This window comes from Physella acuta, unplaced genomic scaffold (genome assembly GCF_028476545.2).
Source record: "Physella acuta isolate Inbredline_101_S28 unplaced genomic scaffold, ASM2847654v3 ptg000036l, whole genome shotgun sequence".
NCBI classification, from domain to species: domain Eukaryota; kingdom Metazoa; phylum Mollusca; class Gastropoda; family Physidae; genus Physella; species Physella acuta.
In genome coordinates this window covers 263,952-279,020 of record NW_026731556.1, presented here as the reverse complement: position 1 = coordinate 279,020, position 15,069 = coordinate 263,952, and the positions used below count along the sequence as shown (strand labels likewise).

Sequence of the window (15,069 nt, the reverse complement as noted above, 5' to 3'; positions counted from 1 at the left end):
AATGAAACTGAAACTGGTTCTCTTTCTAGGCCTACTATCATTTAGTGTCGGGCCTATGTGACGATCTTATTTTTTTCAGCCTAATTTTTTTTTTACTATAATTTGTGAAGAATTTTCGACAGCAAGCTTTATATAGACTGTATCGAAGAAAAAGAAGTAACAATTTTAACTCTAATGCTTTAATTTAAAAATAAAAATTTTGAACCGGCAATAACACACAAAAAATACATTTGCATATAGAACATATCCGGTTCATGACCCTTGAACTATTAATAGATTATCGTTTGAATTCTGGCTTCTAACAAATGAATACAAAACATTTTATTTCCATTGATCACCCACCTTAATTTAATTATCGTTGAAGTAGATTATAGATCCTGAACTAGAATCTAGATGTGTGTGATACTTACAATGGGTGATAGACCTACATTCAGGTAGGTTTTTTTTTTTAAGAATTAATTTACAAGCCTAAATAGATTTTCTAGAGCAGTCCTTCACAATCAGTCACACTGGCTCAAGTCAGCAATAGTTCTTCACTCTTCCAGCTTCCTACCTTCAGTCTTTGAGTCAATCTTTGCCAGTCTTCGATCTTTCTTACTCACTCAGTCGCTTTATAAATATCTAAATGTCTAGAAATCTAGCTTTAAAATTATACTAGTTTCTAGATCTAGAGTTAGGCCTACTCACTTTTAATAAATTCTAAAGTCAAAGTGGCCTAGCTAAAGCCATAAAGGTGTAAAAGACTAAGAAGACTAAGATAGATGACACTATGACACCTAAACTCCTAAACTAAAGTAATTTACTAAAGTCTAAAACTAAAGCTAATAACAGGGCCCCCCCCCCCCCCCCCCCTAATAGATTCTATATACTTTTAACAGTGTCCCGTCCCCTCCCCCCCAAAGAAAGTCTTCCGCCCCCCCCCGAAGAATTTCAAGAGCCCCCCCCCCACCCCGTAGAAAAAAGTCTGGAAGAAACACTGGCTAGTAATAAAGTCTATAAACCAGAGGCGTAGCGACCCTCCCGGCGCCCGGAACAAACTTTTCGCTTTGCACCCTTCCTCGAGATTTCGATTTGCACCCCCCCCCCCCCCCCCCTCAAACTTTCGATTTGCGCCCCCCTCAACCTTTCAATTTATTTTTCCAACCCATTTTGGCGCTCCCTAAGCTCGGCGCCAGGGGACATATGTTCCCCGCCCCCCCCCCCTCGCTACGCTACTGCTCTAAACTTTAAAGTAGTCTAAAGTCTTAGGCCCCTCCCTACTTATTATTTTTTTAGATCTAGAGTCTAGATCTAGGTAATAGTCTAGAACTTAGTCCATCTCTCTATATTGCAATTAGTCTAAAAATAAATTATCTAGATCTAGGCCTAATAATTGGATCATAGATTCTAGATCAGTGGTTCCCAACCTTTTTCGAGTGGCGACCCCCTTTTATAAAAAGTAAGTGACCCGCGACCCCCATAGAATTAAAAAGCCAAATTTAGTATGGAAAGTAATAATCATTAAAAATAAGATTTTCTAGTAGACTTTCAATATGAACTACTCTTGATAACTGTTTTAATAGCATGAGTAAAATTGCATACTATTCACTAAACCTTCGTGGTTAAGTTTTTAATTTTTTTAAAAATTTTGTTAACGCCAAACTATGTCATTATAATTATCTTAATTTTGTTTTTAATCGAAGAATAGTGTTGAAAATATATTTTCGAAAAGTCAATCAATTTTACGTTTGGGTATGAATGGTAAATACTACACCAAAATTGTGTCTGCAGTTTTTCATCTTACTCGGAATCATTCTGCAAATCAAAGAATTTATCTCGTAATTCATCGGGAATGCCGGCAACATCAAGGGAAGAAGAGAGTGGGTAATGCGTAAATGCAGATTCTTCTTCTTTCAGCCCAGAGAAATGGCGATGCAGTTCGTTTTCAAGAGATTCAAGATGACCAGAAATCGCTTCTTTCAAAATTTTAAGTATCTCACAATCAGATTCATCTACCGCAGAGTTTCTCAAATTTACAATATTTCCTAGATTTATTTTCTTTACCGATTTTGCAGCTTTGATAAAAATGCCCCGAGATTATCATGGAAAGTTATAATATTCGTTCATTTTCCCTGAATCTTCAGGTTAAGTTTATCTTGATGTTTGAACACATCTGCTATGTATGATACTCTCTCCAACCACTCTATGTCGTTTTAAGTATACCAAAATGTCTTGTTTCCTTTGCAATTCCAAGAACAATTTGATTTCAGATTTCAATTCAAAAATACAATTTACAACTTTTCGTTTGACAGCCAGCGTACTGTAGTGTAGAACAGCAGAACCTCGTGATCTATATTAATGTTTTTGCTCAGTTCTTTGAAGGCTCCAGATTTTATATAATTTACGACTTATACTAGCATTGGACTCTTGATGTTGATTGGTTAGGGCAGTGGTTAGGGAGCTCAATCTTTTCTGTTTTCTGAAAGCCCGATTTTGAGCTAAACATAGATGGCGCACCATCCGTTCTAACCCATTTTAATCATCCCGTTTTAAAAAAAAACGGTGTTTATTTTCTCCATGCTATCTTCACAAAATAGCAACTCTTCTTTGCTATCATCCGCATGAATATAGACACAGACCAGCAACTGCCAACCCGAACTCACGTCTGTTAATTTATCAACTTGAAAAGCAAACAATGGTGAAAGCTTAATTTCAATAAAAATGTGTTATTTAACATTTACGTACATGCAGCGATTGATGAGATTTTCTCCTATTGTTTTCTTTTTTTGCTTGGCCTTTTCTATCGCGACTTCATTTGATGCTTGCACTAATGCTGGTGAAAACTTCCTGTTCGATCAAGTCTCTGGCGTTTGCAACTGGCTTCTTACCGACGGAAGAACTCCATATAATTTTCGGTGTGTTCCGAATGACTTGTCTCAAATGACGTTTTATTTTTGAAAATTTCATAGATTCGTGACTGAGAACAACTTTGTACAGTGCGCTTTGTTTCTTCTCTATTACATTTCCAGTGATGTTAATGAAGCCGAATTTAAAAAATTCTTCTAAATATTTATGTTTTGTTTTCAAATTACTAAGGTTTAGTATACCAGTTGGCGACCCCCCAGAAAGACCTTCGCGACCCCCTTGGGGGTCGCGACCCCCAGGTTGGGAACCCGTGTTCTAGATAGATTTAGATAACACTCACATTCAGTGGTCAGCATCAAGAGCATGGCCTAGCGGCAGAGTTTTATATACTGCTAACCCAAATGTTTTGAGTTCATATCTAGCTTCATCAGTGGAACATTTCTGAGTTGACCCAGCTCTGATGGGTTCATTACCCATGTTCGTGAAAGTATTTCAGGCAGCTTGGCATAGCTTGACCACACTATTTATCCCATAGCGTGCAGATGTCACAGAAATAGATGAACTCAACTTAGTCTACTTCACTTGACGCATGGGCCATCAGATTTAAAAAGAAACCTCAATCCTTTACTTACTTACCTTACTACTATCCAGAGACGTAGGGGGGGGGGGGGGACGACATATGTCCCCAGGCGCTGACCTTAGGGGGCACCAAAATGGGTTGGAAAAACAAATTGAAAGTTTGTCCCCGGGCGCAGGGAAGGGTCCCTACGCCTTTGCTACCTCTAGACCTAGATTAATTTTAGATTAGAATAGTAAGAATACAGTCTAGATCTAGGACTAGATTCTTTAACTATCACTATAGGCCTACTTACTCTAGCCTAGCTGTCGCAGCACTCCTCTTGTTTAGATGTAGACTAGGAGTTTAGCTAATATAGTTGAATCAATAATACCTGCAGGACACCTAATCAACAGATTCCAAATCCTATGATAGCTGCTCGGAAACGCTGGGTGTCAAACTGCATCTTTAAGTACTTGAATAATGAATGCTAGAGAACAGATAAAAAATAATGTTGAGAGACTTAATATTTGTATAGCAATGTTGTTCATTTGTTGCATTGCTCCACATGTTGTTGTTGGCATTTGCAAGAGTAATACAACAGGGGCTAGATTTGCAGTTAAACTACCAATCATTTAGTGTCTATATACGCAAATAATAAAGTATGTTAATCGATTGCTTAATGTGTAGCCACACATCATACTCAGGTATTAGGTATTAGGCATTGGGTATTAATGTATGAAGCTCCATTAAATTTAGACCAATTGTTTCTCTGTTTTGTGTTGTATATGACATGGGTGATAGGTTTGCTGTATTTCCTGCTTCTTTATACCATTAAAAAAATTCTCTAAAGCACATTTACAGTTGTTGAGCCTAACTTAATTGCTAAACTAATATGATTATCTATGTGATTTGCAGCTGTGACATTTGAGTTCAGGTGTAGTTAAAGTAATATTCTTATCTGCTTAAATAAAAAAAGAATCCAATAATAATTTTTTTTTTTCTGTGAGAGCATATGTATTCTCTGAAGATAACATTCATTTATTTGTTGACTTTTTCAAGGCAGAAATAAGTTATCAGAATGACTTTGCCCTAAATTAGCTTTAAAAAAGGGTTGTATAATATTTTTTAAGCTTTTAATTCTTGCGCCTACTTTTTACACATACTTCTACACATTAAATGAGATTTAAAAGATAAAGCTAGACCTCTCGACCTAATTTTCTGCAAACCTGTCTAGGTGTTTGCTCAATACTAGGTCATTTTGATTCGTACAAGCTTTTTCTTAGGTCACCATGTCCTTTGTGATTTGTGGTATCAATTTTCTATTGTAGCAATGTCTTTCAACTTTCTATATAAATCATGAGATAGTTTAAAGTTAATAACCATGAAAAATACAACACTGTCATACATAAGAAAATTAATAGTTTCTTAAAAAAAAACTATTAAAAATAAACAGGTGTAAAAACCTATACAATATCCATTTTTAAATGCACTAAAAAGAATTTTTTAAATAAGCATAAAGGTATAATCATTAACATAAAATTTGTAGTAATTTCTTAATTTTAATCATTATAAATGTTGTAGTATTATAAATGTTATTACACTTGTTAAATGAAAGATTTCAAATATTAGAGTATTCATCACGTACTATTCTAACATAAATAAATGGTGGCAGATAGTAACTATTGCTGGGTAAAATAGCATCTATCGCTGAAATAATTTTTAACAAGAGAAACAAATGGGATCTTAAATTTAATGTTTTTAATTGACCCAAAATTTGAAAATTCATAATAAATTATTTTGAACATCTACACCTACAATTTTTAGCTGAGTACCCTAAAATATGGTAGAAGATTATGAATTCATTCTTAATTGGGCTTAAAAATTGCTTGTTGACTTTTGTAATCATTACAGTAATGCTGGTATTGCCCAACCGGCAATTGGAGTATTTTTAACAATGGTAAAGCATTTATATTCTTTACCTCTTAGCTTCCCTATACACACAATTATTGTATAAAATAACTTTGTACTTTATTGAAAGTATCCTGGTTCACCCACCTTTTGTGTGGAACTAATCAGCTAAACTATTCATTAATAAATGTATTCTCCTTGGCACTTTACATGGGTCATATCTCCTGCTTTCATTTCCATTTCACCGTACACTTGGTCCATTGAATGTCAGTATGTAATTGCTCTCTGAAACATGAAACAGTTGCTAATAGGTCATCCTAAATTTAGGTTGTTGTAAATTTAAACTGTTGTGGTGACTCTATTTTATTGACTCCTGTATACTCAAAAAATAGACGAAGATGAATTTAATTTTGTTGAAATGTTTTTGACAAAATAGCTTGATGAGGAATTTATATTTTGCTGTTACTTCTTTTTGCCTTTTTGTCTTTTTTAAAAAATTAAATTACACCACTGGGTCATCTTATTTAGCCATACTGACTTATTGTATTCATGTAATATACTGATAACATAGAAAGATTTGTTATCAATTTGCCAGATTTGCATATTTGAATAGCTTGTCTTGTAGATAACAATAAATTATAACTCAAACTGAAAAGTTTAGACAATGAATACCTGGGTAGGATTAAACATTATAAACTATTTAAACCTAAATATTGTCTTTTAAATGAACATTATTGAACATGTTTCATAAACATGAATTAGAAACCATTGCTTTTCTGTCACATATGTCTAAGTCTGAGAAAGCATTGTGACGACTATAACCAGAGATGTCCCCATCTATTCCTTGGATAATGTGAGAACCTCTGATGTTGTGAAACTGGGTTATTTGAATTGTGACGTCTATAACCAGAGATGTACCCATCTATTCCTTGGATAATGTGAGAACCTCTGATGTTGTGAAACTGGGTTATTTGAATTGTGACGTCTATAACCAGAGATGTCCCCATCTATTCCTTGGATAATGTGAGAACCTCTGATGTTGTGAAACTGGGTTATTTGAATTGTGACGTCTATAACCAGAGATGTCCCCATCTATTCCTTGGATAATGTGAGAACCTCTGATGTTGTGAAACTGGGTTATTTGAATTGTGACGTCTATAACCAGAGATGTCCCCATCTATTCCTTGGATAATGCGAGAACCTCTGATGTTGTGAAACTGGGTTATTTGAATTGTGACGTCTATAACCAGAGATGTCCCCATCTATTCCTTGGATAATGTGAGAACCTCTGATGTTGTGAAACTGGGTTATTTGAATTGTGACGTCTATAACCAGAGATGTCCCCATCTATTCCTTGGATAATGTGAGAACCTCTGATGTTGTGAAACTGGGTTATTTGAATTGTGACGTCTATAACCAGAGATGTCCCCATCTATTCCTTGGATACAACCAGAACCAATTGCTTGCTCTATTATAGAGCCCCGCTGATAAACAGTCTGTTATTGTCAATATGTGTTTTCACACAAATCTAAATATTTCATCACACCAATGTCCATTCATTGTTCTAGTTTAGTGTTGGTCAATAATTTATTTTTATTTTTAAACACATAATTAGGTTAGCATTAAGAACATAATTTACTTAAAAGAAATTGTCTTATTGTTTTGTTTGTTTTGGTTTTTTCCAAAATACCCACATCATGTTTTGTTTATGCAAGTGTCTGTGTGATCTGGAATTATATTGTCATTGGGGTGGGAGGACGGTGACTTGCTTTTTTAGGATTGTGGTATTGCATGTATGATATCAAAACTAGCTGGGCGGCGATCCAATGTTACTTACACTAACAGATGCCGCATTTAAGATAAAGATCATCAGTGAAAGGCCATAAGCTCACAAGTGATATTTACATATTAAAATATTTATTACTTTGTATCAACTTTTATTGCTATTGGTTAAATGAGTTTTACTGCTGCCGAAACTAAAACCCACTTATTAATGTTATCTTTCACCTGCTATGAAGGCTAAGTGCCAGAGCTCAACTCTTGCACTGTCAACAAAACTCGTATGCTTGGCTTCTTCTAATGCTCATGCAACGTTTATGCTGTATGTATCTTGTAATCTTGTTATGCACACTGTTATATAATTTTAATATCTAACATCATTAAATGAATCTATAATATAAGCGGGCTGTGTCTGTCCTTCCTTCCTTCCTTCCGTCCGTCATCGCTATAGATTTTGGGACTATAAAAGTAAACTACGCACCATGCTGTGCTTTTCAGTGCACCGCAGTGTCTTATTATAAGTGTTAGAGTAGGGTTTGTTTATATAGCGGCATAGAGCTATTTTATAATTTCCACTGTTTGTACAATTTTGCATAACGTAAAGAGAATATTAAATACACGCACATTGCTAAAACATATTAAAAGGATCAATGTCAAATATCGTTTTCGTTAATATTCCCAGAAAGAGTGGATACATATTAATAACATAATAACAGTACGGTAGCAAAATCTAATTAAACTGCTTAGTATTTTTGCCAATGGAGGTAATTCAAAGATAAATTGAACTCACGCTAAAAATTGAATGCAAAATCTGCAAGACGGAATAATTGTTGGAATAATATAATTAGCAAAATGTGAATGCAAATTATGCAGACATGTTAGAGTACATTATTGTTGGAATATTATTATTAGCATTGATTGATAAAAGGCTATCTTTTATTTATTTTATTCACTGAATGTACTGTTTACTAATTATAATTTTTAATCAACTATTCTCCATTACTATATTAAGTCATCACGTTCATTAGGTGCGCAATGGTTTTAGTCATGAAACTTTATTGTAAATTTTTAAAAGTACTGAAAAAAATGCATGAATTTATAAAGTGCAATACGGTCGGTAAAACACGGATATTCTAAATACTGCCTTTAATTTATTTGCGGAAAAGCTAGGGGTTTTATAACAGAGGCGTAGCAAGAGGGGGGGGGAGGGTGGAAATCGAAAGTTTGAGGGAGGTGGGAGGGTGTAAATCAAAATTTTCCGCCGGCGCTCGGAAAGGGCGCGATTTGGCGCTACGGGATAGACTGTGAGCAATATGCCTTTATGATTACATTTAAATTGAGTTTATGTTGAGTGTTGTGTTTGTTTTTTCGTTTTTGTTTTTTCTTTGCGTTCGTTTGTGTTGTATTTAGTTTTGTTCTGTTCCCAACTTGGTACATTTAAAAAAGATTTACCGTGTGTTGTGGTTGTGTTGTGGTTGTGGTTGTGTTGTGGTTGTTTTGTGGTTGTGTTGTGGTTGTGTTGTGGTTGTGTTGTGGTTGTAATGTGGTTGTGTTGTGGTTGTGTTTTGTTTGTGTTGTGTTTTTGTTTGTTTTGTTCTGTTCCAAAGTTGGTATATTTTAAAAAGATTTACCGTGGCGGAGCACGGGATGCAGCTAGTTCTATATAAGAGAGGTTGCCGGTAAGAGTAATAATTCGTCTTTGTGTAATCCACCTCTACATTTTTAGACCAACCTAGTGTCCCATTACGAACTTGGCTTTTTATAAAGGCATAGAAATATAATCGAGATCTGGCCATAGCTACCACTATTACATACTGGGGGATAAAGAAACTTTTGAATTTACCACGGGACCGTCTGAGCATTGCCAAGCCTGAGATTAAGTTCTTGGTTCAAGCGTGAAGCTGAAATGGGCTTGTTAAGTTCTGTACATAAAATAGATTGAGTTCAAGATGTTCAACATTGCCTATTTCTGTACACATATGTATAGGCCACAGACTACAGTTCAATCCCTTCATGTACCAAGGTCAATTAAACATGAACTCTACTTCATCTTTCGTATTTTCTATGGGAATATTTTGATTGACATGTGACATATTTTAGATATTAAACATGCCTGTAATTGTAGTCTGTTCTTTTATAAAACTTGTCGGCCTTATGTATTGTCGGCCTTTTGTCCTACACCCTAGCGCTATGCGGTGAGTTCAAATTACCAATAGTCAAACGAAGTAAGAAAAAAAAAGGGAGGGTGTTGTGATTTTTTTTTGGCCTAGACACCCAGCTCACACGATTCTCAATTATTCAGATTAAACTCAACATAATTGTATGTTCCTTTTTTATTACTTTCTCGTATATACGAAGTATAGAGAATGTCTTGTAATCGTGCAAAAAGAAAATCGAGATTTTTGCAAATCTCGACGTTTTACACCTCACTGATACGGAAGAACATAATTTTGCAATCTTGTCCGTATGTGTGTGTCTGTGTGTAAACTTGAGTACCCTTACAGCTAGGTTGATGAAATTTCATATATAAGTATTTTATCAAAATCGTAGATCCTGATCAACTTTTGAGCGATTTCCGATAACCGGAAGTGGTACTTTTTTCTACTTTGAATTTTTAAAAAGCCTATAACTTGAGTACTATTTCAAATAGATAAATGAAATTTCACATGTAAGTAAAAGATGTAATTCTCTACCTTCTATCAAATTTTGAGTAATTTCCGTTGACCGGAAGTACTAATTTACGCTATTTCCGATTTCTCAAAAAACGCACGTAAATTTATAAAGTACTAATAATATCCCGCACTATTATGCACATTTTATTAGGCGTTTACTTTGTGTGCAATTCTTTTTTTTTTACGAGATTCCATTATATTATAAAAAGTTTAAGTAATTAAAAATGGATTACAAATATTGTCTATGTCCTGAGTTGTCATCCCTCGTAGTTTTATATTAGAATATTCGAGAAAGTTTAGGGAAGATCACTCCCGGTTTATTTTTTTTTAAATACTGGAACAGCGCTACTTCTTTGGGCATAGGTTGCATTTGTAGTTTCCGACAGTCCGTAAACATATTTTTTTTTATCATTACGCCCTGATTACAATGTTTGTATACCCACCCAATCGTCGCAAAAGTTGATTACGTTTACAAAATGTTTTCTAATGGACCCAGGCTGTTAAAGTTTGCCAAGCGTAACGGCTTCCACAGTTGGTTAAGATTCTTTGGTGTCTAAAGCTGGCGATTTTTTATCGGGCGTTCATCTTCGGTCCGTTTGTTGGGATCTTTTTAAAATTGCTTCTCGGCCTCGTTTCAATACCTTTGATACCGTGTATGCTGTGTAATACTTGTGGCAAAACTGTATGTTGTAAGATGCTAGTGGCAATCATCAACTCTCAACACCCATTGTCGTATGAGGCATCAACAGTGTTTCTTCCAGATTTTTTTTCTTCCGGGGGGGGGGGGGGGGCGGAAATATATGTTTTCTATATAAATTTCGAAGAGATGCCTGGAAGAAATTCTGGGCATCAACTTGATCACGCCATTTTGTCCTGTCTCTAGCTAGAACCTCTGCCCGTTGGAATGTTCGGCCTCTTTCTTTCAACACTTTCTCCCCTTCAACACTTTTTCCATTGATCTGCTCCGTGTTCTTTTGGACTGGAAGTAATCCCATCTCTGTATATTGTACAATATTTGTGGCTATCATTGTATACTTTGTGGCCATCATTGTATACTTTGTGGCCAATTTAGAAACAAAGATTCGTACTATTTATATGGTCGTTATGCTCGCTTGTTGTTTTTTACGCAATGTTTATTTATGGGAGTTGGGACTAGTATGTGAAGTTCCCTTTCAAGCCTGATGTTCCATAGGGCAAGTGAAGTAGAGGTCGCCTTTTTTCTGTGACCTCGGCGTATGAAGGAATAGCGTGGTCAGCATTATTCCCAGCCGACTTTACTTTCCTTAACGTGAGTTAGGTACCCATCAGAGCTGTATGGACTCAGGGACGGCCTACTGATTTGAACCCGGATTCGAACTCGGGAGTTTGGAGTAGATCCTAATATATCGTAGACCAAATATTTTTTGTTTCTATTTATTATTATTTTAACGTAAACCCAATACTTTGATGTCGACACCCCAGTCTTAATTACCATCGTTAATAGAGTTATCTAAGAGCGCGCTTTTTGTGCTGCTCCGGTGATTATGTTGTTATAAACTCCCCAGCGTGCTAGCGCTATTATCAGCGTTCGGGTTCGTTAGGCTTGTGCCCAAACTTCTTCCTATACATTATACGCCTGGGTCACTGACTTTAACTTTAAGCTACGAACACTACGGGGAGGGGGTGAGATTTTGTCAATCTGAAAAGATTTTGTTCCTCTGTGTGTTTCGTTGTGTAACTTCACCGAGTGAGGGGGGGGGGGGGGAAGCTTGTATCGTTTTTAAAGCAGTATCGGGCATAAAGTGGGTGTCACCTCTATACCTTTTTCTTTGTGGAATGGTGGCCTGGTATCGTTATTTAGCTTAAATATACATTACTAAAGTACATATAAAGGTTGTCCTTTGGTTCATTATATTTTATAATAATATTAACTGAACAAGATTTTACCCTTTAAATATAGTAATGGTTTTAATTGAAGTAGAATGTAACCTCGCTATAGATGTTTTCAAAAGGCTATCTAACTACTTTCTTTTATTGTCACTCGATCTAACTCATGCAAGGTTAGTAAAAAGTGGGAGGGGGGAGGAGGGTCGGATAACAGATTTAAGATGTTTCTATCACTCTTTAGTACTTCTAAGTATATTTTTGTATCTATTATGTTTACCATGATCCTACTCTAGATCATACTCTTAGCGAGCTTTGTGCTGGATATTTTTATAGCCCACCCGACATTGTTCAAGTTAAAAACATGGAAGAATAAGTCAACACGTTTAACCCATTGTAATTCTCTAAAGTCTATGTATTTAAAACAAGATTTGTTATTCTACTGGGCGGTGCGGCGAGGCTGTCGACAAAGATCTTGGACAACGTACGCAATCTGGCTATTGACGCAATGGATCGTTAACAGTAATCGCCCACAACATGGGGCAGTGACGCAACTGAGCTAATGAGATTTATTGCTGGTTACAGCACCAGGTTCCCCCCTGGTCACCTTCACATCCAAACGGCCCGTATTAGCGCAGAAAAACGAGACGCGGACCGTAGCGTTGCCACCTTTACCTGAGTCACGTGCCTTATTACCGCCCCTTGTGCTAGAGGTGGGGGAGATAATATAAAAGGGGCCATAATCTCCGGAGCGTCTTGTCTTTAGTCTTGTAGTACACAGGCAGCGTTAGCTGGTATTGTATTATGGTTATAGAAAATATTCTTCTTAGCTGTGGAGCTGGATATTATGAATGTTCATCTTTAATGGAGAATCTCCACGGGTGCATCCTTAATTGACCGTAGCGTTCTGTGTGCTGTTATAGAATATATTCACGTACGAATAGCACCGGTAAGCATAATTGTATTATAATATTTTTAACTTCAAAGGTTTGTATCGCTTTCGCATTGTATGCCTACATGGATTGAAAATTGAAATGTCAAATGTATCTAATGCGATGTAGTTCCTATTACCATCTCGTATTAATAATTAAACTCAGTATTTGTTGGGTTTCTTTTTTCGTCTTTTAAGTTTACTGTAAAAATAGAAGAACTTTGTAGCCTATATATTAGTTATAGTAGTATTTATTTTTCGATGCTGAAAACTTTTGATAACGAAGCTAGTTTCGTAGAAATTGAAATGCATAAATAATTTAAATTTTACACAGAGATTCGGTTAAATTCAGTCTTTCAAATAATTACTGACATGTTCATAAGGTAATAATTAATACTTAACTTAATAGCAAAAAGATTAGGGTTAATTTGAAGTTTATAATTGCACCCTTAAAGCTAATTATCACCAACAACTATTCGGTGGTGTAGCTTTACATTTTCAGCTCATCAATAGCTTATTGTTTTTCAACATTCTTTTTTAAGCTGACTTGTTTATCTACAAAAATAACTGTTTAAATTAATTCATCTACTAACTAACTACTAAGTTACTGCAGTTTTTGAAAATAGTTGTTTCTTTTTTTTTCGCTTGGAGACCCTTTTTAACTCGAAAGTCTAGATTACAGGGGTCTCCAAGCTACGGCCCTCGGAGATCTTTTTGTCCACGCTAAAAATGTTTTTTGGAGATGACCGAGGAACTTTGCCCACAAAATTCAAATCAATTTGAAAATGTAGCTTTGATTGCAAAAGCTATTGCCCTCCGTGTTGCAGGCATTCATAAAACATTGTGACTCAACTAGCGAAAAATGCAAGCAAGTTTCGCCACTGTTACCGAAGGAGAAATATTCACAACGAGCCGACCCGCAGCGTATCATACGCCGCTATTTAGTTGTTTTATTTTCTACTTTTCAGTAATTCATAATTTGTGAATTCGACAGTACCAATGCTGCCACTGAAAATATTTGCTTTAAAACACTAACCCCCCACCCTTTCCCCTAACCCCGACCCTACACTCCCCCCCCCCCCCCCCCCCCGTGAAAGCAGCCTCCTCTTAGTTATTTCTTAGTTACCTCCTGTAAGTTTAAAATCGAACTAAATTATCTGCCCCTAATAGAAACCGGCTCTACCGCTCTACGATTTGTAAACATTTAGCTTTGTAAACATTTAGCGTGACCACAGCTCACCAGACAATGGGGGGGTGGGGTGGGGGTGGTAGTGATAGTGATAGAGAGAAAGAGAGGGGACTGCAAGGAGGCGCTTACAGCTTGTTTTCTAACGGCTCCCAGAAGAGAATTATATATATATAGATGAGTTTTTAAAAAAAACGCTGATTAGAACTTGTACTGGACTAACCTCAGTTACCAGTCTTGGTTGGACAAGCGAATGAGAAAAATATTCTACAACCCATGTTCCTGCACTGTATTATTCACCAGCAAGCTTTGTGTGCTAAATATATGGAGATTAGCAGTATACTGCATCCTGTGGTGAAGATGGTGAATTAAATAAGGTCACATGGGCTCAACCATAGAAAGTTCAGAGACAGGTCGAAAGAAACAAACACAGAATCGCAAGATTTACCCTATTACACAACAATAAGATAGCTAAGTTCTGAGAAAGTTCTGAGCAGAGTATCTAAGTTAAGAAAGGAAAAGGTTACTTCCTGGAAGTAAAGGCAAACCACAGCCATTAATGTCTGATGAAGAGGGGTATACAAATTGGCCTCTAATTATTTTAATTTTCTGAACCTAAAACTACAAGAGAGTTTCTCATCTATACACGCACCTTAAGGCCTTCCGAACCAAACTTGTAATGTTTTTGGAACAAGTACAGGCCAACAACTTGACGTACTTTCAGCACTGCAACGCCTTCATGGCTGAAGCAATAGCTGAGCTCCCCACGTCATTTGCATTTAAGATCATGAGAGACCTCCAGCTGCAGCTTCAATAGCGTTTTCTGGCTTGAAAGTAAGAAAAAGTGAGACTGCTTCAAAAAACAATTTGAAGCAAATGTGGTTAGTTGCCCAGATGAACAGCAGCTGGAGGTCATTGAATTGCAAGCAAATGGCCTCCTTAGAGACAAGTTCAAAGAAGGGTGGGTGGGTTTTATATAAGTTTTTGCCCATGGAAGACTTCCCTAACATTAACACTTTTGCATCAAAGTACCTTTTAAATTTTGGAACAACATACACAGCTGTATGAACAAACATTTTCAAGAATAAAATACGTGAAGAACAATTTTAAAGCAAACTTGGACCTCGATTGTGTTGTCGGCCCCCGCCAGTGTTTTTCAGATTTTTTTTCTCGGGGGTGGGGGGGGGGGGTACTTGAACTTTGTATATATTTCTATATAAATTATATTTGGTGGGGGGGGGGGGGGGTAGACGTTCTTCGGGGGGGGGGGGGGTGCTTCACCGCCTCTCAAAGATGCCTGGAAAACACTGACCCCCGAACTGATATT

General features: G+C 36.4%; 1 protein-coding gene across 3 annotated transcripts in view; it reads left to right on the top strand.

Annotated features, from left to right (window-relative positions):
- The first annotated feature begins 277 nt into the window (after nt 1–277).
- LOC131942656 (mucin-2) overlaps nt 278–15,069 on the top strand; it is a 47,306-nt gene continuing 32,514 nt past the window's right edge. For 2 of the 3 annotated variants that reach the window (XM_059302586.1, XM_059302558.1), the window contains exon 1: nt 12,399–12,574. The gene's annotated coding sequence lies outside the window, so the exon portion shown is untranslated. Of the gene's footprint in view, nt 435–12,398; nt 12,575–15,069 lie in introns of those variants that run through there. The other variant, XM_059302565.1, reaches the window with a different exon arrangement.